Source organism: Nomascus leucogenys, chromosome 2 (genome assembly GCF_006542625.1).
Source record: "Nomascus leucogenys isolate Asia chromosome 2, Asia_NLE_v1, whole genome shotgun sequence".
NCBI lineage: Eukaryota > Metazoa > Chordata > Mammalia > Primates > Hylobatidae > Nomascus > Nomascus leucogenys.
Genome location: NC_044382.1, coordinates 92,519,317 through 92,543,497, shown reverse-complemented (window position 1 = coordinate 92,543,497; position 24,181 = coordinate 92,519,317). Strand labels below are relative to the sequence as shown.

The 24,181-nt window shown below is 38.8% G+C and overlaps 1 protein-coding gene and 1 pseudogene across 1 annotated transcript in view; one reads left to right on the top strand and one right to left on the bottom strand.

The window, feature by feature from the left end:
* The first annotated feature begins 1,778 nt into the window (after positions 1 to 1,778).
* The window catches only part of HAPLN1 (hyaluronan and proteoglycan link protein 1), an 82,825-nt gene continuing 60,422 nt past the window's right edge, over positions 1,779 to 24,181 (top strand). Inside the window, exon 1 of the mRNA XM_003261564.3 lies at positions 1,779 to 2,078. The gene's annotated coding sequence lies outside the window, so the exon portion shown is untranslated. The remainder of the gene's footprint in view (positions 2,079 to 24,181) is intronic.
* Positions 19,814 to 19,909, bottom strand: LOC115831808 (annotated as a pseudogene).

Genomic DNA, 24,181 nt, shown 5'->3' with positions numbered 1-24,181 from the left:
AACAGGAAAATAAGAGAAGTGCCCTCACCCAGGTTTTGGAATTCTAAGAAAGGCTTTGAACTCCTGATGAAGAATTTATTTTGAATATAACTATCTTCATTTAGGGAGGGTGTGTGAGTGTTCGGTTTGTCTTTGAAATGAAACCTTTCCAAGAGGCACGTGTTGATTTACCAAAGACAGAATGACAAGGGGGAGCCCAGAGGCAAGAACTGGTGAAATCTCTCAGAAGACGCGGGAAGAAGCCTTTTTTCCCCTGCAATCTCTCCCGCCTCTCTCCAGAGTCCAGGAGGAGGCAGTCCCCGTGGCTTAGGCTTTATCTTTAAGACAATAGCGCCGCTCGCCGCCACCAGCGCGACTCGGATTGGGCATCCCGGCGGCCGCGCCCTGCGCGCCGGCTCATCTGCCCACGGGCCACCTGCACTGCCAGCCAGAGCCCCTGTCCCGGCGGCTTCCCCAGCAGCTTGGCTGCCTCGCGGGTCCTCCCGTCCCGCCTGCACCTCCAGGACGCCCTGGACCCGCCCAGCCTCCTGCCCCACTAGCTCATCGACTAACGACTCCCGCAGTCCCTACGGCCCACGGAACCCTCTCCCCCACCGGCGCCACAGCCCGAGCGACGGCGGCGGCGGCCCTGAGAAGCCCGCAGTCCCGCCCGCGCCGCGCCGCCCGGACCGGCGGTTGGAGCCGGGAGCACGGCAGCGAATCCCCGCACGCCCCCAGTGCCCCGCGCCACCGGGCCCGGCTCGCTGCGACTCCGGGACGGCCTGCGTCTCGCCTCCACCCTGACCGCGGGCCCCTCGGGCTTGTTTGCTTGTCCTCAGTCCCAGGGCCAGCCCCGCTCCCTCCTCCTGGCTGCTCCAACAGCCGTTTGCTTCCTGCGGTGTGTTTCTTTTTTTCCCCCTTCCTAGACTCCATCAAAGGTGGCTCTGTTATTGAAATATGAAGCCATTTCCTCTCCAAAACCCTTGGTTACTCAAGGCGGGAATCAATGGACCTATATACTATCCCAGGAGTTATAAATAAATGTCTATTTGTTCAGGAGGCGTTTTCCCGCGTGTCCCAGCATCTTCCCCAGTGGTTATTTCAGGGGTGTGTGTGTGTGTGTGCGCGCGTGTGTGTGTGTGCGCGCCCTGTGCCCATCTGGTTCTAATCCTGGGTATGGATCCACAACCCAACCCCACCCATCCCGTCTCCCCCTCGCATTCCTCATTCTATAAATAAATCCAGGTTCTTTGAGCTCTGTCATCCAAGGATACAATAGCAGTTGTTTGTTAAGAGAAATTTAAACTCAACACACCAATACTGAGTCCAGTAAACCAGAAAATACGCTTCTGGTGATTTGGGTGGAAGCCATCTCCAGTTTAGAAAGCTTTATGTGCCGTTATCATTATTGTCTGTTATCCTTGATCTCCTTTGGGGAGGGGAAGGCGGGAAAGAGAGGACCTCTCCGACCCTTGGATTTTTCTTTTAAGCAGAGGCTAATAAAACAAAGCGCAAACTGACTGTCCTGAGGTGTCTGCTCACACCGCTGCCCCGCAGATCATTCCACAGACCCCTTGTCTCATCCCCTCTGGACAGACCCAGGAGTGGTGAGGGTTCGGGTTCGGGAGGTGTGGTGTGGTGGCGGCTTGTGTGGCTGTAGCGGCCGGCTTTCCTGAACCCCAGGGCGGGATACTCGGGATCTGAGCAGAGGGGAAAGTCATCTAAGAGGCTGCTGCTTTACAAGGTCTGGGCACAGAGCTGCCCCTCCCTTCCTCCCTGAAGTTTGCATGAAGTGCACGTTAGACTGTAATTAGGGGATTTGGGAGGAGAACTTTCCTGGTGACGCTTTGCTTTTCTTCTGCTCTTGGTGAGAAAGTGCCTCCTTCTTCCCAGGATCAGGACCTCTGCCATCCAGCGCCACAAAGAGACATTCTGCACACACACTCACACACACACACACACACACACACACACCTCTCTCTCACACTCGCCCAGAGACAAACTTAAGGTGAGGAGAAAGAGCGCTAGCTTCACTTGGTCTCCAGCTTCCAACTTAAGCAGAACTTGAGAGCATCCGAACTCCTGGATTTCAGGACAAGGTAAAACTTGCAAATTGTTTCCCCCTCTTTTGGTTATACCTTTGTGCCTTTAAGATTTCAGAGGGCAGTACACATGTAATGTATATATACATTAAACAAATTTTATTCTTTTCTTTTGAATTTAGTTTTAGTTTTCATTTGAATTTAATATGACACCTCAACTTTTAAAAAAGTTTCACATTGTCGGATAAAATATTTCACTACAATAAACAGGCTCAGTCTAGAATTGGAGAAAGAACTAACTCTAGTATCCTAGCTTCTGCTAGTGCTACTGTAAATCTGGTAGGGTCATGGTTTCCAAGTGGTGACTTTTCTATCTGTATTTCAACAACCATTTTTATAGCACCTGAGATGAAAAAAGGATAGTATAGGCTGAAGGGAAATGTGAGAAATGGGAATGTCCAGCCAGGCTTATGAATTTTGTTTTAGAGAATATATAGGGTTATGTGAAAAAGAAAGTTACTTTAGGCATAGGTAATACCTGATAGATTAATAATCTTAGAAATGTTGCCATTTTTGGCCCAGGCTTCCTTCTCCAGCTAATTATGAAATTAAGATCATAGAATGATGATGCATTTCATATATACGGTGATGTTGATGGATAATTTGAATGCACTGAAGAGAATTTATAATCATAGTTAAGATTACTTTTAAAAGTTGCTTAAAGAAATTATTTATATGTTGAGACTGTTCACCACCAAAAACAAACCTAAACTTGTTTGGGCTTCGATTAAGTAGTTTTCTTCCATTGAATGTGACTGTTGTGTTCAAAATAAGATGGCTTATTAATTTGAGAATAAGTTGCTTTATTTTCATTTATCACTGGAAAAATACACACAGTGGCCAGTACTTTGGGAATTTTTAGGGTGGAAAGTGTTCCTGTACATGTTCCAGTGTGATGTCATAAAATCAAACATACTGGCTGGCTTCTTGGAAGCTAATAGTTCTTAAGAAATTAAGGCTGTGGATTAATTTCTAAATGAATGTAATATTTATTCATTACAATTGTAGTTTCTGGTAACTATTTCTATGTGATTATTTCTGTGTACTAAATTTGCAGAGATTCTATACACATTTCAGTCATTTCAGTATTTTAATGGAATGAGAATATTGTTCTATCAAAAGTATATCATAGTAGTTATCTTTGGAGAATTTTTAATGTGATATGATTCATAATTCTTGTATCAGTTAACAAATTCCGTTTACTTACAAAAATGAAAGTTTCCCTTCCATTCAGTAAAATATAATGTATACCAAAGGACTCTTCAGATATTAGCTTTAGTCTTTAGTCACTTTTATACCACCCATTTTAAAAAATGTAATTGTTTCAGCTAAGAAATGAATTTATATTTTTGTTGATGACCTCTTCCACTAAATTGGAAACAGCTTAAAAACGGAACTAGATAAGAAGTAATTTTGCTCAAGGCTAATTAAATGAACAAGAGATAACCAACAGCCTCAACAGACCACTGGTCTACAGGAGGAATGTACCCAGAGGCCAGTATTCTCGACAGGAATGCCTGATGGGCCTGGGCTTTCTATGAGAAACAAGAAGGTGGGGAAACATTATGTTCTTATTTATAAAATGAGCCATTTATTTTCAGCAAGGCCCTGTCTCTCAGAGGAATGACTGACACTGTAATTTAGAAGTACTGAAGAGACTTTCACAGAGAAGAATCAATTCATTATATCCCTAGTGGTTTCACTTCCTTTTCCTTCCTTTGGGAGCAAGTAACACATCCAGGATAAATACATGCAGAGTATGCAGAAAGATACTTTATGAGTAAACGGTCTACTAGACAATCCTGCCTTTTAGCATCTTGGGTGTGGAATATTGGTATTTTCTGAGCAGTTGAAGAAGTCTTTTGAATCTTAAGGTAGCAATGCATTTAATCTTTGTAAAGATGAACAAAAGTTATATTCAGAAAATGACTTCCTTCCTTAGAAAATACTAGTTTTCTTTTTCACTTTTTTGCCCCATGCACATTTTATTTTTCAGATTGCATTTTTAAGATAATGATATCTCACCAGTTAAAATTCTGATGAAATACCAGGCAAATTTGAATATAACTTTGATAGTGCTTCAAATTAATTCTCTGACATCCTGCAGCCATGATTAGTAGCCATAGTACTTAGTCTATGTCATTTAAGTGTACTTAGCCTGTCATTTAAAGGTAACAAAATGCTGTTGGAAGAAGTAGGAAAGGATGGAAACCTGAATATACTTAGGATTTTAATAAATAGTGTTTAAGGAGGATTAGAGGAAACAGCTGGTTAAACAATTATTAGGAGTAGAGAGGACGAGGTGGTATAAATTAATAATGCATCTCTTTATTTACACTATGAATGGGAGGGTCTGTGGTGGTGAACTGTGTGAAGCATGGTCCCTGTGTGCCACCTAGTGGATAAGTCAAAGAAGGCTTTCTCACTGGCTTCTTAAAATACTCTGACTCCCTTGGTTGACGTTTGTTGAACATTAACTACACGCCAGACATTGGGATAGGTGCTCAGGGTAGAAAATAAAGCAAGTGATGTTTATATAAGTTAAAAATTAAGGTACATCTAAACAGTTTATGAAATCCCTAGTGGTTATATTTAAGATCACTTTACTCTTTATTGGATACTTTACCATTAACTTGCTGCCTCCACAAGGATATAGCTTAATAACTGCAACTCACTTCTAATATAGGATTTGTTTTAGACAGACAGGTCATGGAATTGTTCAAGGAATGGTGGAAAGAGTTTGACCATCTTAAATCACTGTTCCTTAAATGGAAATAAATTTCTGTAAGGTTTAATGTTACTGAATTTAGTTGGGTAAATAACTACTAGCTTAAAAGGCTAGCATACAGCTGCACATTTTGTTTCATATTCTTTGATTTTTTTATTAAATTGGAAAGGATAGTAAGGCCGGGCGCGGTGGCTCACGCTTGTAATCCCAGCACTTTGGGAGGCCGAGGCGGGTGGATCACGAGGTCAGGAGATCGAGACCACGGTGAAACCCCATCTCTACTAAAAACACAAAAAAAGTAGCCGGGCGTGGTGGCGTGCGCCTGTAGTCCCAGCTACTTGGAGAGGCTGAGGCAGGAGAATGGCGTGAACCCGGGAGGCGGAGCTTGCAGTGAGCCGAGATCGCGCCACTGAACTCCAGCCTGGGCGACAGAGCGAGACTCCGTCTCAAAAAAAAAAAAAAAAAATTGGAAAGGATAGTAGTACAAGTTATTTTTGAGTAATGAGGTCTATTTTATAAAATATTGCTCTCAAACACTAATAATTAGCATGTAAAACAACTTCATCTATACTTGTTGTTCACTTGGAGTTTTGAAGCAGGAACCTGGCTTCCATGAAGTTGATCTAATAGAAAAAAAATTCTAGACAAAAACAATTACATGGAAAACCACCACTTGAAGGAAGCATTAAGATACCATAGAGGATTAGTCCATTTGAATATTGCACTGAGAGCTTTAAAAACCTTTTCTTTAAAAGATATATGAATTATTACTCCAACTGGCTCTTTGCAAGTTATGTGACAATTGCAACAGTGGTCAGGACAATCAGCATTAATCAATACAAGTTGTGAAACATATATAGGACGGTAAAATGCCTCAGTAGAAAAAAATGATGAATTTGTTACCTGGGGAGCTTTGTAGGTATAATCCAAAAATAGAGTTAGGCCTGCTGTTGTGGAATGGAAGTTTCCTCTTTAGACGAGTTTGGTTTTTGTATGGCAGGGAAACCTACACAGTGAAAGGAGACCCACTCATTAAGTTGTTTTTCATTAATATCACAAAATTATAACCTGTGTTGATTGGAGGTACTGTTTGGAATTAGCACCATCAATTATATAAAATAAAGCAGATTATCTTAATCTTTATTTCCAATAGATCATTATCTACCAGGAAAAAAACACATTCTGTTAATAATTTCATTGGATCATCCTTGTGATTTAGAATGAATTGCATACTTATTCTAGTGAGAGAGCTAGTGAGAGACTCCCTAAAAGTCAGAGGTCCTTAAAGTAGTTTAACCATGAACTTTTCTAGTTTTTTGTTTTTGTTTTCCTTGAGATGGAGTCTTGCTCTGTAACCCAGGCTGCAGTACAATGGCATGATCTTGGCTCACTGCAACCACCACTCCCCAGGTTCAAGCAATTCCCCTGCCTCAGCCTCTTGAGTAGCTGGGACTACAAGCATGTGTCACCATGCCCGGCTAATTTTTGTATTTTTAGTAGAGACAGGGTTTCGCCATATTGGCCAGGTTGGTCTCGAACTCCTGACCTCAGGTGATCCACCCACCTCGGTCTCCCAAAGTACTGGGATTACAGGCATGAGCCACCATGCCCAGCCTTCTTTTAAAGTTTTCTTCCATGTTACAAGAAGTTTTAATGATTTCGGTTGACTTAAGGATACTAGACAAGAACAAACTCTACAAGAGAAAACCAGCCAAGCTCTCTGAAGTGGTCTGATGCTTACAGTTATATTGCCTTTGCTCCACATACTAACTTCTCCCACTGATAGAGACATGGAAGGGGATAGCTGGTATTAAGAGTTTTTAGCTATGTGTCTCAGAGATAGCCAGAATTTAAGTATCAAATGTTGCTGACTATTTTGAGACTCCATTGATTGTTTTACGGCTTAACAGGGGTGACACCTGAGGTCAGGGTATTGCTACAAGACCAGGAGACTATTTACAAAACAAAAAGAAAAATTCAGAGTAAAAATAACTTGGAAAACTTACTAAAGGGCTGGTTCTCAATCTGTTCAAAACAGCAGAAATTTTCCCTTCTGCCCAATCTAACATCCAAAAAGAACACAATTTACTCTATTGGTTACTAAATTCCAATTACTATAATATCCCATTAAATAATATTCACATAATGTTTATGGTAAGTCTAGATTTCCCTAAGCCTTTCACAAAGTCTTATGGATAATCCTTGGTTTTGTCTTCATTCATACTCTGTGAATTTTTTTTTTCATTTTTACTCTGTTATTTTGAATTTGGAGGATCACCTCATTTGATCATTCATTTGTTCATTTGTTTATTCAACAAAAATGTATTGAGCACTGGCTATTTACCAGGCACTGTTCTAGTCCCATGTGATCCCCCTCACTTTACACTATGAAAATCCATTCTAAAATAATCAGAAAGTCAAAACTGATGTCAGAAACCCAAAATGTTACAAGGTCCTGAAGTGTACTTTGAGTAACAAAAATAACCAAAAAGTTCTGGCCTCATAGTTTTGGTATTAAGAAAATTTTGAGCATGCATTTTTAAAAATTATTTTCCCTTGTGTGCAAACGCTGAGCTGAGTGGATAAGAGCTTTGTTTCTTGGCTGCGTGGACACAGATGGGCCTGGAAAGGCAGCTCTGACACTCCAAAACCCCAGGAGGCCTAGGGTTCCAATAATATGTCTGCTTGGATGGACAGGGAACACAAAAATGCATTTGCACATAATTGTCCACCAGTTTGAAACTAAAATTCAGATTAAGCAAGAATGATTTAGTGCTTACCATTTGCACCAGGCAGGCACCACGCTAGGCGTTGCATAGTAATTGGCTCAAGGAGTTCACAAACCAGTGGAGGAGACAGATGGATACACATCATGAATCACTAGTAAAATTTGCCAAGTAGGTGAAATTTGCCTTCCTAATTTCCTGGCTCCCTTTCTTTGCATTTACCCAAGCCTTCTAATCCCTCTGTCTCATAAACCGAGACTCCTGCTCTCTACCCCTGCATCCCAGAGGATCTGATAGTTCTCTGGTTTATTGATTTCTTGACTACACTTAATTGTGAATGAGGTTCACTCATGCACTACACTTAAGTGTGAATGAGTTTCACTCATGCATTTACAATTTAAGTCCTTTATTTCTTTAAAGTAAATGTTTTGTCTTCTGTAAAAAGAATTTAAAACATCTGGGAGCCTTCCCATCCTTACACCAAAGGGTGTAATTAAGCCTGATTCAATCCCCCAAGGTCTTCAGTCTCTCAGTTATCCTCACTCCCTGTGTGAGAACAGATGCATTCCCTCAAGGCCTGTTTCCTTCTAGAAATGTGAAGGACCATGTTAACTACTGGCTCCTTTCAGCTGAGCCTGATCAACCTGTTCTTCCACCTCCCCTAGTGCTTTAGCCAGACAGATCTCTCTTCCCTTTGCCCCAAGGGGCATCCAACATCCATCCTGTTTTAACATTCCTGTTCACTTTGCCTTAACCTCTGCTCTAGATCCCCTCTGCCCTTCATGACAGTGCTTCAACTGTGGCTCCTGGACAGGTAGGGCGTACATAGCTTCTTAAGTTCTACAGTTTCGAGCCCTTATGCCACCCCAAATATCCAGGTTTAGTGGGAGGGAGCAGTGAGAATCCACATACTTGGTCCAAGAATTCCTCAAAGTTGTGGGGATGAAAAAGGAATATGCATAGGAGAAGCACAGGAATCAGCCATCATGTTGAAAATACTAGTCAAAGCCAATATCTTTTAAAAATATTTGCTCAGGTATCTAAATACAGTAAAATTGGTTTCAGAGACATTTCAGCGTTGATGCTGATCATAGCTTCTGGAAAACTATGAAAAAAAGAAAATAGTGAAAATCTGCTTTGGCTTTATGAAAGTGACATGAATCAGAGTCATTTGTTTAAATATCTTCTCAGTTTATGTTTAATTAGCATACAGCATAATCATAGCCATATTTTATTAAGTATTTCATTAATTCATGTAATTTTTTTTATTATAGCCCATTAGATTATGCTACCATCGTTTGGTGCTTTTGTACGCTATTGTTCTGGTCTTACAATATAAAGATGTGCTCACAGCTTATTAAATTTCTAGGACTGATGACTCTGATTTAGAGAGGTGATTTCCTTTCCTGTCTTTCCAGTAGCCTAGAGGAGAGGGGTCATTAGCCTGCATTATTCACCTGGCTTGGAGATACGAATGCCTGACATCCTGTTGCCGCTGTTGGTGTCCAGCACAGTGCTGAACATGGGGCTTCAGGGGTGTCCTGATTTTCTATCCCAAGTGCCTATATTTCAGATGTCTGAATACCTCCAAACCCAAGCCATTCCCCAGCTGTTTTTGTTTCCTTATGTCTCTTCTTACCCATCAATATTTTTAAATTTATAAACTCTTTTAAGATGTAAATGATAATCACTACAGTATAAAATTAATCATGCAAATAAAATTAATTGTTAATTTCAGTAAATCTCTAAGGAAAGCAAGACTGGAGGTGGAAAACCCATTTAGAGGTCATTGAAACAGTGTAGGCATGACTGAATGGGGTGCATTGACTGGATGTAGACGAGAAATCTGAGATAGTGTGAGGCACGGAAATACCATTTTAATTTCCTTTAATTCAACAAACATGACTGGCACATTCTATATGCAGAGGACTGACTAGGACTGTGAGATGTAAGGATTAATAAACATTGCTGTTACTCAACTCAGTGGATATTTACAGTTAATAAAACAAAAAGTTAAATTCATGCATAAATCATGTCAAAACTCATTCTTACTAATTCTTCCCTGGGTTTCAGTTCTTGGTTAACTGCTTCTCCCTTAGTATATCCGTGGGATGATCGATCCCTTCTCTCTTCCAGATGATTTTCAACTACATTTTAATGCCAGAGTCTTCCAAATCTCCATTTCCAGCCATGACTTCTCCCATGTACTTAAGAAATGGACGGATGATTACATGAGAAGGGATGCAATTGACTAAGATTAGGAATATAGGAAGAATAGAAGTTTCTGGGAGAAAATGATTAGTCTAATTTAGGAAGAAGTGCCAACAGGACAGCCAAAAACTTATAGGAGTTGAATGCACATTTCTTAAGTACATGGGAGAAGTCGTGGCTGGAAATGGAGATTTGGAAGACTCTGGCATTAAAATGTAGTTGAAAATCATCTGGAAGAGAGAAGGGATCGATCATCCCACGGATATACTAAGGGAGAAGCAGTTAACCAAGAACTGAAACCCAGGGAAGAATTAGTAAGAATGAGTTTTGACATGATTTATGCATGAATTTAACTTTTTGTTTTATTAACTGTAAATATCCACTGAGTTGGGTAACAGCAATGTTTATTAATCCTTACATCTCACAGTCCTAGTCAGTCCTCTGCATATAGAAGGTGCCAGACATGTTTGTTGAATTAAAGGAAATTAAAATGGTATTTCCGTGCCTTGATGCTCTAATGACAGATTTTCATAATGATAACCCTGAGTAAGACCCCAAAATGTCCAGATTATAGTTGTTTATTACACTTTGTCCAATACCGAACTAACTTTAAATATATGTTGTTGCATTTTGTTGTTTAAAAATCAGTAATCAATGTGTGGTGTAGATGGTAATTCACCAGAGTACTTGATTAACCATAGCCCATGTTGTTTAGCCTACCATATAAATGAGTTTGCCACAGAATGCAGACTAATTCAAGTCTATTTATAATTCGTTTTCTAGTTCCTTGATTCTGAAGACTTCTAAATCTTAGGTCAGATTTGTAGTCCATAATCCTGGATTTCTCTGGACTCGTCAGAAACTTCCTTTTTTTTTTGTTCCAGGTTCTCCTCCCCCCCTTATAGGATTACTAGATAAAATACAAAAAAAAATTCAATAATTGAATAACTTTAGTTGCCCCCAATATTTCATGGGACATATTTATACCAAAAACAATTCTTGTTTTTCTAAAGTTCAATTTTAACTGGATATTCTGTATTTTTTTTAACTAAACCTGGCAACCCTATCCCCTATTTGAAGCTACTGTAACTAGAATATGCCAAATAAAAATTTTTTCATGAAATATCTGAACACTCTCCTTCTACAGGTCAATGAAAAAAGTCACAGGTTTTATTTTACTAGCAAGATAAATATACTAAAATGATGATCTAAATAAAATTGTTGAACTAAAATATACTAATCAAGATGCAAACTTACATTTGCATTTATAACTATGACATTATATACACTATGTGCTAATAATTATCCTGAGAATGCCATCAATGTATATTCATGATCATGTTTTTTATTCTAGCTAAAATATTTTAAAATAATGTACATATTAGAAAATTAAACTTTTTATATGCTCCATTTTCAAGTCAGCAATAACGATAAAACAAAATAATCGTTTTTAAATTAAGGACCATACATTCAGAAAAATATATATATAATGTACAACAGGTATAAATTCTAACTGCAGAATACCTGAAAGGATCTTGACTCTTGTTAATTACATGTTATATTGTGGTTGTGCTGCCACCTTGTGACACTTTGAGGTATTACCCAATGTAAAACTCCAGCTTGACCATTTGGCCAATGTTAACATGATTCCTCATCCTCACATGATTAATATTTTCACTTTACCTAAATTGCCATATAACTTCATACAGAGAAAGTAACTCCAAGTATGTAATGCAAATATTTTCTGAGTCTGTCTGAAAATTAGTATATCATTCTTGAGTCAATCACTAAATTATAATTTATTCAGTACTGTCTGAATTTGCTTTATGGATAAATTTAGTTATGTCTGTATGTATGTTCAGTTTACTTGACCTTTCAATCTGAATTTCCCATAGTTTCATGAACTTAACATTTCCAGAATCGAACTCATTATTTTCCTTTGAACAAGCCTAGTTCGTGTCATCTCTCTTTATATATAAAGACAATAAAATGTATTAGTCAAACCAGAACACTTTTAAGAGTCAAAGGAGATGGCTTACTAATCATGATAACAAAAAAGGCATAAACAAAGACCGTCCCAAGCAAACTGGTCACTTACGTATAATTTAAAAATAATTATAGTACCAATCACCCAAACTAGAAAATTTGTTGTTCTCAACTACGGGTCCAGGGCAGTGAACTGGAATCTTTATCTCAGATTTTCTTCATTCCTCCTACCTGCTCATTCCCTTTCATCTTCACTTCTTTTTTTGTTGTCCATCATGCTTGCCAGCATTTTCCATGTTCTTGTTCTGTTGTTTGCAAAGGGATCCAAAAAACAAAATCTTTTTTCATGATGAATCTAACTGCCCCCTTCCTCCACACTTGCTCCAGTTTTCTGGGAACTGCTAAGAAAAGCAAATATCACCCTACAGAATGGGACAACTTTAGAACTTTATGGTATTTGATGTCAGCCGTATCTTGCATGCTTTATGGCAGTTCTACCATATTTCTTAAAAGTCCATTGTTTCTTGAGCTCCCTGTAGCAGATGTGCAAGCCTCTCTAATTCACACGGAAAATAGAAGCCACCCTCTCACTGTCTTGCCTAAAACTAGCCTCTGGTCTGTACCCCCAATACATTATCTTTTTTTTCCTTTCTGTTAGAATAATATTTTTTTAAATCTCCTTTACCTTGAGGAGCCCAGTGTGGATGTTGCCCGCAAGCTCTGGATCTCATTTCCTCCAGTTTTCTTGGATAAATCTCTATTTATTAGATCTATTCTCTCTTGTATTATCAGCCTCTCCCACTCCGGTTATTTTTCTTTTTTTTCTTTTTTGAGACGGAATCTCTCTCTGTCTCCCGGGCTGGAGTGCCATGGCATGATCATGGCTCATTGAAACCTCTGGCTGATGGGCTCGAGCAGTTTTCCTGTCTCACCCTCCAGAGTAGCTGGGATTACAGGCGCCTGCCACCACGCCTGGCTAATTTTTGTATTTTTAGTAGAGACGGGGTTTTGCCATGTTGGTCAGGCTAGTCTCAAAATTCTGACCTCAGATCATCCACCCGCCTCTGCTTCCCAAAATGCTGGGATTACAGACACGAGGCACTGCCCTCAGCCTATTTTTCTTATTGGCATTTCATCACAGTCAAATCTTCTTTATCTTAAAAACATAAACCTTTTCTAATGTCACATACTTTCTATCAATCTTTCTCCTTTTCATAAGAGCCACTTTTTTTTTTTCCTGAACTACCTATGTTCACTGTCTATCCCCTCACCCCCATCCTCTCCTCAACTTTCTGTAATGAGCTTTCTCCCACAGCTACTCCATTGAAATGCTCCTCAGCAGGGTCAACAACTACTTTTTTTCAGTGCTTTCTTCGTGGCATTTTAATACTGGTGACCATGTTCCCTTCACAACAATCTCTACCCTGGGCTTTGTGACATCATTCTTTCCTAGATTTCAGGCTTCTGTGGTTAATCTATCTCAGTCTCCATTCCAGGCTTCTGAAGAGAAGTCTACTGGCCTCTTGGCTGTTTGTATTCCAATGGCTTCTGCCCAAGATGCTTGTCCCCACCGTACATATTCTCCCTGTGCACTTTCATCTACGCCCATGCATCACACTGCACTCAGCTATGTGCTGGCGACTCCCACATCTTTAGATCTATCCAGTGACTGTCTAAACCACCTCCACTAGCACATCTCACAAACATGTCAAATTCCACAAGTCCATAATGGACTCTTTTTCTTTCTCCTGAATTTGAACCACCTCAATTTTATCTAGTTTATCAAATAGCACCATTTTCTCTCCACTCAGTTTTCAAAAACAGGAACATAGGAGTCATCCTATGGATTCTGTCTCATAAATATCTCTCTCCATTAGCATAAATCCTGCCCTTCATTATCATCCTTTCTTACTGAATTCCTGCAAACCACACCCATCAGTCTCTATGTCTCCCATCTTGTTACTTTCTAATTTATTCCCTCACACTGAAGCTAGTCACTGTTCCGAAGTGTAAATATGAAAATATTTCCCCACTTAAAGCGCTTCAATGTCTTTTCATTGCTGTGACAATTAGGTCCAAATTATTGTAAGTGATTTGCAAGGTTCTTAGTGACCTGGCTTGAGCTCTTAGCTGGAAAGCAACCTCATCTAAAATTACCCAATACAGTATGTTCACTATCTGGGCGATGGGATCAATAGAAGCCCAAACCTCAGCATCATGCAGTGTACCCTTGCAACAAACCTGCACATGCACTCCCTGAATCTAAAATAAAAATGGAAATTTTGTAAAATAAATAAATTAATTAAATAAAATTACCCAATATGCTAGCTGACAGGATTCAATGACCGAAAAAGCCAAGATAGTAAAACAGACAATAGAAATAGACCAATATGAGATGTAAATATTATACATGGCTAGAAAGATAAACTGGGCTGAGCACGGTGGCTCACACCTGTAATCCCAGCACTTTGTGAGGTCTGGAGTTCAAGACCAGCCTTACCAACATGGTGAAAGCCTGTCTCTGCTAAAAATACAAAATAAAAAATTATCAGGGCATGGTGGCACATGCCTGTAGTCCCAGCTACTCGGGAGACTGAGGCAGGAAAACAGCTTGAACCTTGGAGGAGAAGGTTGCAGTGAGCTGAGATCACGCCACTGCACACCAGCCTGGGTGACAGAGACTGTGTCTCAAAAAAAAAAAAAAAAAAAAAAAACCAAAGAGAAAAGAAAAGACAAAAGATAAACTGACAATTTTAGATATTTTATAGACATGTTTTCATACTCCTCCTGCTGTTTCGAAGTATAAATATTTTTAATGTAGCAGAAGGAAGAGTATCTACTATGTAAGTAAAATACTTATTCTAATTTAGAATCGTTTTTTTTAAACTTTTAGGTTAGGGGATACATGTAAAAGTTTGTGATATAGGTACTGGTGTCATGGGGGTTAGTTGTACAGATTATTTCATCATCCACATATTAAGCCTAGTACCTAATAGTTACTTTTTCTGCTCTTTTCCCTCTTCCCAACCTCTACCCTCAACTAGACCCCATTGTCTATTGTTCCCTTCTTATAGTTCATGAGTTCTCATCATTTAGCTCCTACTTATAAGTGAGCACATATAGTATTTGGTTTTCTTTTCCTGTGTTAGTTTGCTAAGGATAATGGCCTCCAGCTCCATCCATATTCCCACAGAAGACATGATCTTGTTCTTTTTTATGGTTGCATAGTATTCCATGGTGTATATGTATCCCATTTTCTTTATTTAGTCTGTCATTAATGGGCATTTAGGTTGATTTCATGTCTTTGCTATTGTCAATAGAGCTGCAATGAATATACGTGTGCATGTATCTTTATGGTAGAATGATTTATATTCCTCTGAGTATATACCCAGTGCTGGGATTGCTGGGTGAACTGGTAGTTCTGCTTTAGCTCTCTGAGGAGTCATCATACTGCTTTCCACAATGTTTGAACTAACTTACATTCCCGCCAACAGTGTATAAGTGTTCCCTTTCCTCCACAACCACACCAGCATCTGTTATTTTCTGACTTCTTAATTATAGCCATTCTGACTGTGTGAGATGGTATCTCATTGTAGTTTTGATTTGCATTTCTGTAATGACCAGTGACATTGAGCTTTTATAACATATGCTTGTTGGCCACATGTATGCCTTCTTCGGAAAAGTCTGTTGACATTCTTTGCCCACTTTTAAATGGGATTGTTTGTTTTTCTCTTTTTTCTCTTGTACATTTGCTTAAGTTCTTACAGATGTATAGTTTGCAAATGTTTTCTCCCATTCTGTAGGTTGTTTACTCTGTTGACAGTTTATTTTGCTGTGCAGAAGCTCTTAAGTTTAATTGGATCCCATTTGTCAAATTTTGCTTTTGTTGTGATTGCTTTTGGTGTCGTTGTCATGATATCTTTGCCCGTTCCTGTTTCCAGGATGGTATTGCCTAGATTATCTTCCAGGGTTTTTACAGTTTTTAGTTTTACATTTAAGTCTTTAATTAACCTTGAGTTGGTTTTTGTATATGGCTTAAGAAGAGATCCAGCTTCAATCTTCTGCATATCGCTAGCCAGTTATCCCAGCACCACTTATTGTATAGGGAGTCTTTTCCCCATTGCTTTTTTTTATCAGTTTTGTCAAAGATCAGACAGTCATAGGTGAGTGGTCTTGTTTGGGGACTTTCTATTCTGTTCCACTGGGCTATGTGCCTGTTTTTGTACCAATACTATGCTGTTTTGGTTACTGTAGCCCTGTAGTATAGTTTGAAGGTGGGTAATGTGATGCTTCCAGCTTTCTTCCTTTTCCTTAGGACTGCCTTGGCTATTTGGGCTCTTTTGTGGTTCCATATGAATTTTAAAATAGTTTTTTCTAGTTCTGTGAAGAATGTCACTGGTAGTTTGACAGAAATATCGTTGAATCTGTAAATTGCTTTGGGCAGTATGGTCATTTTAATGATATTGATTCTTCCTATCCATAAGCATGTGAGGGATATTTTTCCATTTGTTTGTGTATTCTCTGATTTCTTTGAGCAGTGTCTTGTAATCCTCACTGTAGAAATCTCTCACCTCCCTGGTTAGCTGTATTCCTAGGTACTTTATTCTTTCTGTGGCAATTTTGAATGGGATCGTGTTCCTGATTTGGCTCTTGGCTTGGCTCCTGGTGGTGTATAGGAATGCTAGTGATTTTTGTATGTTTACTTTGCATCCTGAAACTTTGCTGAAGTTATCAGCTGAAGGAGCTTTTGAGCCAGGACTATAGGGTTTTCTAGATATAGAATCATGTTGCCTGCAAACAGAGATAATTTGACTTCCTCTCTTCCTATTTGGATTCCCTGTATTTCTTTCTCTTGCCTGATTGCTGTGGCTAGGACTTCCAATATTATGTTAAATAAAAGTGGTGAGAGAGGGCATCCTTGTTTTGTGCTGGTTTTCAAAGGGAATGCTTCCAGCTTTTGCCCATTCGGTATAATGTTGGCTGTGGGTTTGTTATAGACAGTTCTTACTATTTTGAGGTATGTTCCCTCAATACCTAGTTTATTGAGAGTTTTTAACATGAAGTGATGTTGAAATTTATTGAAAGCCTTTTCTGCATCTATTGAGATAATCATGTGGGCTTTGTCTTTAGTTCTGTTTATGTGATGAATCACATTGATTTGTGTATGTTGAACCAACCTTAAATTGTGGGGATAAAGCCTACTTGAACATGATGGATTAGCTTTTCATGTGCTGCTAGATTCAGTTTTCAAGCATTTTGTTAGGGATTTTTGGATCAATGTTCACCAAGGATATTGGCTTGAAGTTTTTTGATGTTGTTGTTGTGTCTGTTATGTTTTGGTATCAGGATGATGTTGGCCTCATAGAATGAGTTGGGGAGGAGTCCCTCCCTCTTGATTTTTTGGAATGGTACAAGCTCTTTCTTGTACATCTGGTGGAATTTCGCTGTGAATCCATTTGGCCCTGGGCTTTTTTTTTTTTTTGGTTGGTAGGCTATTTATTACTGATTCAATTTCAGAGCTTATTTTTGGTATTTTTCAGGGAATCAGTTTCTTCCAGGTTTAGTTCTGGAAGGGTGCATGTTTCCAGAAATTTGTCCATCTTTTCTAGGTTTTCTAGTTTGTGTGCATAGAGGTGTTCATAGTAGTTTCTGATGGTTGTTTTTATTAATATTTCTATGGGGTCAGTGGTAACATCCTCTTTGTCATTTCTAACCATGTTTATTTGGATATTCTCTGGTTTCTTCTTTATTACCCTAGCTAGCAGTCTATCTATCTTATTAATTTTTTCAAAAAACCAACTCCTGTATTTGTTGATCTTTTGGGTGTTTTTCTGTGTTTCAGTTTCCTTCCGTTTAGCTCTGATTTTGATTGCTTTGTCTTCTGCTAGCTTTGGGGTTAATTTATTCTTGCTTCCCTAATTCTTTCAGTTGTGATGTTAGTCATTAATTTGAAATCTTTCTTTTTGATGTGAGAAATTAGTACTATGACTTTACCTCTTAACACTGCCTTAGCTATGTCCCAGAAATTCTGGTATGTTATGTCTTTGCTGTCATTAGTTTCAAAGAACTTAATGATTTCTGCCTTTTATGCATTATTTACCCAAAGGTCATTCAGGAGCATGTTGTTTAATTTCCATGTAATTGCATGGTTTTGAGCAATTTTCTCTTTCTTTCTTTCTTTCTTTCTTTCTTTCTTTCTTTCTTTCTTTCTTCTTTCTTTCTTTCTTTCTTTCTTTTTGTGACGTTTCACTCTTGTCACCCAGGCTGGAATGTAATGGTGCGATCTTGGCTCACTGCAATCTCCGCCCCCCAGGTTCAAGTGATTCTCCTGCCTCAGCCTCCTGAGTAGCTGGGATTACAGGCACTTGCCACCATGCCCAGCTAATTTTTGCATTTTTAGCAGAGACAGGGTTTTGCCATGTTGGCCAGGCTGGTCTTGAACTCCTGACCTCAGGTAATCCACCTGCCTCAGCCTCCCAAAGTGCTGGGATTACAGACGTGAGCCACTGCGCCTGGCCAAGCAATTTTCTTAGTCTTGACTTCTTTATTTATTGCAGTATCATTTGAGAGTGTGTTTGGTATGATTTTGGTTCTTTTGCATTTGCTGAGCATTGTTTTATATCTAATTATTGGCTGAGTTTTAGAATGTGCCATCTGTTGATGAGAAAAAAATGTATATTCTGTTGTTTTCGGATGGACAGTTCTGTAGAGGTCTATCAGATCCATTTGGTCCAAAGTTGAGTTCAGGTCCTAAGTATCTTTGTTAATTTTCTGCCTTGATGATCTGTCTAATACTGTCAGTGGAATGTTGAACTGTCCCACTATTACTATGTTGGAGTCTTATGTCTCTTTGCAGGTCTCTAAGAATTTGCTTTATGAATCTAGGTGCTCCTATGTTGGGTGCATATAAATTTAGGATAGTCAGGTCTTCTTGGTGAATTGAACACCTTATTATTATGTAATGCCCTTGTTTGTTAGTTTCTGATCTTTGTTAGTTTAAAGTCTGTTGGTCTGAAATTAGGATTGCAGCTCCTGCTTTTTTCTGTTTTCCATTTGCTTGGTAGATTTTCTTCCATCCCTTTATTTTGAGCTTATGGGTGTCATTATGTGTGAGGTATCTCTCTTGAAGGCAGCCTACCATTGGGTCTTGCTTTTTAATCTAGTTTGCCACTCTGTGCCTTTTAAGTGAGAAATTTATCCCATTTACGTTCAAGGTTTGTATTGATATATGTGGATTTGATCCTGTCATGTTGTTAGCCAGTTATTATCCTGACTTGTTTGTGTGGTTGCTTTATAGTGTCACTTGCCTGTATATTTAAGTGTGCTTTCGTATTAGCTAGTAGAAGTCTTTCTTTGCCATATTTAGTGCTCCTTTCAAGATCTCTTGTAAGACAGGTCTGGTGGTAACGAACTCCCTAAACATTTGCATATCTGAAAAGGATCTTATTTCTTCTTCACTTAGGAAGCTTAGTTCGGCTGGACATAAAATTCTTGGTTGAAGATTTTTTTTTTTTTTGGGACTGTTGAATATAGGCCCCCCAATCTCTTCTGGCTTGTAAGGTTTCTGCTGAGAGTTCTGCTGTTAGTATGATGGGCTTCCCTTTTCTAGGTGACCTGTCTTCTCTCTCTAGTTGCCTTTAACATTCTTTTTTTTTTTCATTTTAATCTTCAAAAATCTGATGATTATGTCTCTTTAGAATGTTCTTTCTGTGTAGAAACTTGCAGGGGTTCTCTGTATTTCCTGAAGTCAACTATGGCCTCTCTGGGCCTTTCCCAAAACTTGCCAGAGAGGCCAACCATCAACTTCAGGAAATACAGAGAACCCCTGCTAGATTCTAGGATGATATCCTGAAATCTGCTTTCCAAGTTGTTGGCTTCTCCCCGTCCATTTCAGGAATGCCAGTGATTTGTAGATTTAGTTTTTTTACATAATCTCATACTTCTTGGAGGTTTTGTTCATTCTTCTTCATTCTTTTTTCTTTATAAGTTCTCATAAGTCTGACTGTCTTATTTCGGAGAGCCAGTATTCAAGTTCTGAGATTCTTCCCTCAGCTTGGTCTATCATGCTGAGAATACTTATGAAAAATATGGAACACTTTACTAATTTGTGTGTCATCCTTGTGCAGGGGCCATGCTAATCATTCCAATTTTAGTGTATGTGCTACTTAAGCAAGCACAGAAATTAGATATTAAAGTAGAGAATTTTTAAAAAGAACTGGAAACTACAAAAAAATCATTCAAATGGAAATCCTAGAACTAAAAACAATGTAATGACTAAAATTAAAAACTCAATACATGAGTTTAGGAAAGTTTAGAAACATTGAGGAGATGATTAGTAAACTGGAAAATAGGTCTGACAAAAGTAACCAGGCTAAAATCGGAAAGAAAAATGAAACTTCCAGGAGCAGGGGGCAGTGGTAGTAAAAGACATGTGAGATATAGAAATAGGCATCTCAGAAGGAGTAAACGCAAATGGGGCAGAAAAAATATTTTAGAAATAATGTCTGTGGCTGTCCAACAAGTCACAAATTCAGGAAGCACTACAATGCCCCAACAGGATAAACACCAAAAAGTAAAACACCCACACCCAGGCGTGGCATAAGAAAATTGCGGGAGGCCAGATATGGTGGCTCACACCTGTAATCCCAGCACTTTGAAAGGCTGAAGCAGGCGTATCTTTTGAGGTCAAGAGTTCAAGACCAGCCTGGCCAACATGGCAAAAAACCCATCTCTACTAAAAATGCAAAAATTAGCCAAGTGTGGTGGTGCATGCCTGTAGTCCCAGCTATTCGGGAGGCTGAGGTGGAGTCTTCAGTGAGTTGAAATTGCTCCACTGCACTCCAGCCTGGGCAACAGGGCGAGACTGTCTCAAAAAAAAAAAAAAAAAAAGAAAACTGTTGGGGGAAAAAAGGAGGGCATTTTAAAAGCTTCCAGACACAAAAGACACTAGACAGACTAACGAGTAAGAAAATCAGCTAGTTGGAAAATTTCCTTTTCTTTACGCTTTAAGAAATGCCAAAAATCAGTGGGTTGGCTTGACTATGTTCTGGGTAACCCTTATCTTCGTGACCTGCCTTCTCTGAGAGACCAAACCCTTCAAGCCTAGAGGGATTATCAGTGTGCCTAGCTCCCTGAAGATGCTGCGCTGAGATAAATTTTAGTGGGGAATCGGTTCCTGCAGTCTTTTGTAGATGCTCTACAGTTTTATTGCTATCACGACAAAATTCTGAAAGCAGTTTGAGATGTTCACATCCATCTTTATCACTATCTAATGTTATTTTAAATTATAAAAAGAAAAATGATGACTGAAAAGTTTATAATTTATACAGGATATTTGACAATGTTATATCTATTTTTTTAAGCCATGAAAGGCAGGCCAAAGTAAATGCCAAATTTATCACAAAGATTCCAATCGTTAAAATCTCTTAGGATATCTAACTTCTCTTCCCAAACATTTATGCAGTTCTACTCCTCTAATTCTGAGCTCACACACTTCTCTCAAGCAGGAATCCCTTATCATTTTATCCTTCCCACCTGAAACATGGCTCATGCTCGCATCATTCATGTAACACTTCCTCCTGGTAACCTTGCATTGTGCCACTAGCTGGAATTAGTCACTTCTTTCTCATTTCTCTCTTAATATTTTATTTGCACCTCGATTATTTCATATAGGTGTTTGTTTTGTTTTGTTTTGTTTGTCGAAGTCTCGTTCTGTCGCCCAAGGTGGAGAGCAGTGGAGCAATCTCGGCTCACTGCAACCTCCGTCTCCCGGGTTCAAGCAATTCTCCTGCCTCAGCCTCCCAAGCAGCTGGGACCACTGCGTCTGGCTAATTGTTTGTATTTTTAGTAGAGATGGGGTTTCACCGTGTTGGCCAGGCTGATCTTGACCTCCTGACCTCAGGTGATCCACCTGCCTCGGCCTCCCAAAGTGCTGGGATTACTGGCGTGAGCCACCGTGGCCCGCCTCATATACTTTTTTATGTGTTGAATATAATCAGTTGTTGAAATGTCCTTTATTTATAGTGTCTTTGTTAATGGGTTATTTTATCCATCTTTACATCCTTCAAAATTCTGAGCTGAAAGGTCAGATTTGAAACTATAGAGATCAAAGGACCAAATGTATTCCAAACACCCACCTACTCTCAAATCCCCTGTGTAATACAATAGACAGATGTTTGTTGATCTGCCTAAACACCTGCGGTGGCAGAAAGCACTGTGTATTTCACAGGGCAATTCATTTCACTTTTAGATGACTTATTAGGAAATTCTTCCTGACAGTGTGCAAAATTTGATTTCTTAACTTCCACCCACTTGGTCCAGTTTTGCCTTGTAAAGCTACATGAAATAAGTTTAATAGCTTTTCCATATTTGGGCCATTTATTTCTAAATGCAAAGCATTATGTTTTTTCCTGTAAAATTTTGTTATTTTGGTCACATCGTTCCAAATTTTGCAGATGGTTCTATTCTAGCTCTCAAATCACATTGCAATTAGTCTAGTATTAGCTTTACAACCCATATACAGCCTTTGAGCCTTGAAACTATAAGACTAAAAGGAAAACTCTCGTTTATATTAACATCACTTGAAAGTAAACCTCTTGACTGAGAGTGTAACAGAATAACAGAAATTAATAAGATAATGTCCTTGTCACTGGAAAGGTCTCCTTTTATTAAACTAATAGCTAGTTCACCAGAGATATGGAAAATAAATGTTAATGCAGAGTTGAAAGACTTTATTTTGAAAATAGAATGCATTAATCATCTGCACTCTTTTATTATGTCCTTATTTCATTACATATGGTTACTCTTTCAAATTAATTTTCAGAGAGCAGAATGAGAGGAGCTTTGCACCATCGTTGAGTATCTGCATCCTTAAACTTACAGATCATAGCAAAAATTGAAACCTAGCTTAGTCTAATAGTCATTATGGATGGAAATGCATTAGCTGCCCAAAAGTAAAAAAAAAAAAAAATAGTTTGAAAGGAGAGTTTGAGACATAAACATTTAAAGGAAAATACCAATTTACTGTAATTGGTAAAAAGCAAAATGTGACCTTAATTTATATTACTATATATTCTTGGCAACTTTTTTTCCTCTTTTGCAAAATTTTCTCCTTTCTCTATTCCTCCTTGCCTGCACCAGGATGACAGTGTCCATGGTGAGGATGAGAGGTGAACAGTATGCGACTTCTGCATAATAATATTCTAAATTTTGAATGGTGATGGATATTGCTATAAGCCAGTAACTGTCACCTCAAACTGATGGGTGGGAAAAGGGTCCTTCAGGCATGACACATTGGCAATAATTGGAAATCCATGCTTTTCTCTTTAAAAAAAAATCTTAATTTGTATGCAGCATCAGAGTAGATATATGTAATTTTTGTTGTGGTGGTGGTGGTGGTTGTCTTTTTTTTTTTTTTTTTTTTTTTTTTTTGAGACGGAGTCTCACTCTGTCACCCAGGCTGGAGTGCAGTGGCGCAATCTCAGCTCACTGCAACCTCTGCCTCCCGGGTTAAAGCGATTCTCCTGCCTCAGCCTCCCGAGTAACTGGGACTACAGGCATGAGCCACCACGCCCAGCTAATTTTTGTATTTTTAGTAGAGACAGGTTTTCACCATGTTGGCCAAGATGGTCTCCATCTCTTGACCTCATGATCCACCTGCCTTGGCCTCCCACAGTGCTGAGATTACAGGTGTGAAGGTGTAGTTTTTAAATAAAACAATTGTTTCAGTTTACCAGCAGGAAGCATTTTGGTACTCTGCTTTTAATGTTAAAGTAGAAGTGTAGTGTGCTTCATGCTCCTATTGTTATCAATAATATAATTGGTTAAGCTTATTATCAGAAACTATGGAACATGATTGATTTAATATTCAATATATCAGAAATCAGGTATTTATTTGTTTACACATTTCATTTATGTAGCAGAATGTTCCCATGAATCACAAATCTGAATTTTTGGCATATTGGTGAACAGGACAGGAAAATTAGATCTGAATGGGTGGTAAAACTTTTTTTATCATCTGGGCTCTGATACACAATTGGAAAAACATGTAAGCATACATACAATGCCTTATAGTATATTGACTGTGGAGTTTAGATCTTAACATAATTATATTCACGCTCTGGGGAACATTTATACCTTTTGATTAAAGATCTCTCAGTAGCAGAGTAGCTTTCTAACTAGCCCGCAAGATTTCTGCTAGAAGTAAAACAGTAGCATCCTAGGCCATGGTGATTTACAATCTGAACTGTACATTTCCTTCTTAAGGACACCTTTGCTGGAAGGTGTCATTCAGAGTGAGCAGCCACTGTGTACATTGCCCTAACAAAGTGGAGTCACTGTATAGTTTTAACAAACATTTTGGACACATTTGAGAAAAATAATCTCCTTCAATAGTTGTTTGATGGTAAAGTACACTGCTTTTAATATTTTATGTTTGGCTATTTACATTT